The following is a 962-nucleotide window of genomic DNA, read 5'->3' as shown; positions in this document are numbered from 1 at the left end:
CTCTGTGGGAAAAGCTTCAGTTTGTCCAATCATCATCAAAGGTATCAGCAACTCATTTTCTCTGCTTTATCAGCAAACTCAATAAAACTGTCCCCAGCAGACAAGAGGGGTGTTCTGCTTTGTTCCTCCTTGTAGGTACAGTCTTTATTTGTCTCCTATCCTCAAACAGGGACAGAAGTCAGGATCTTGGTTCAGGGTGGAGGACACTGGTTTGAGCCCAGCTCCTTTGTCTGACGACACAAAACTGATAATCATGCTGAAAACAGAATGATAATGTAGCATAATGTCGAGTGTGTCGATGTAAAGTTTGATCCAAAACCGTGGATGAATTATGACTAAGCTAATGATGTTACTGTAGATATTTATTAGCATGAACAGTAATAAGCTTCCATTGCTCAGAGTTTGGCATTTAGTCAAGTCTTGTCATGCTTTAAGCAAAACTATAATAACATAAAATATAATAAATATAAAATAAGCATGATTGCAGGTAAGTATAAAAATATCAAATTAAATATAACAGTTACATGCAATAAAAATACAGTAAACACTATAATAAAAATTAAAATCAATGAGTTCAGAGTCACTCAGACCAGAGAAATTCACACAATCACAAGTCAGAGGATTAAGAGGTCAACAAGTGTTTGTGTGCAACTTTGTGCATATTTGTGTGCATGCACATACTAAAACACATGGTCTACATGCACGTTTGTGTGTGTGTATGTCTGTGTGCGTATGTGTTTCGGTGGGAAAAGGCGTCCTCCTGCTGCCTCGCTAAATACTCCTACATTCATGGGCCCTTGATATGGTAAACAGCCACATGAATGTAGACAAAAGCATTAGAGCACCTTAAAAACACAGCAGCTCTTTTCTTTGGCTTGGGAAGCTGCAGGCAAGGGGGGTGGAGGAGGAGAGGGAGTGGAAAAGCTGATGGCAATAGATCATCAAACTGCAAACATTCCTGC

The sequence above is a fragment of the Monopterus albus genome, unplaced genomic scaffold (genome assembly GCF_001952655.1).
Source record: "Monopterus albus unplaced genomic scaffold, M_albus_1.0 scaffold185.1, whole genome shotgun sequence".
NCBI classification, from domain to species: Eukaryota; Metazoa; Chordata; class Actinopteri; order Synbranchiformes; family Synbranchidae; genus Monopterus; species Monopterus albus.
Note: the sequence above shows the minus strand (reverse complement) of the source record.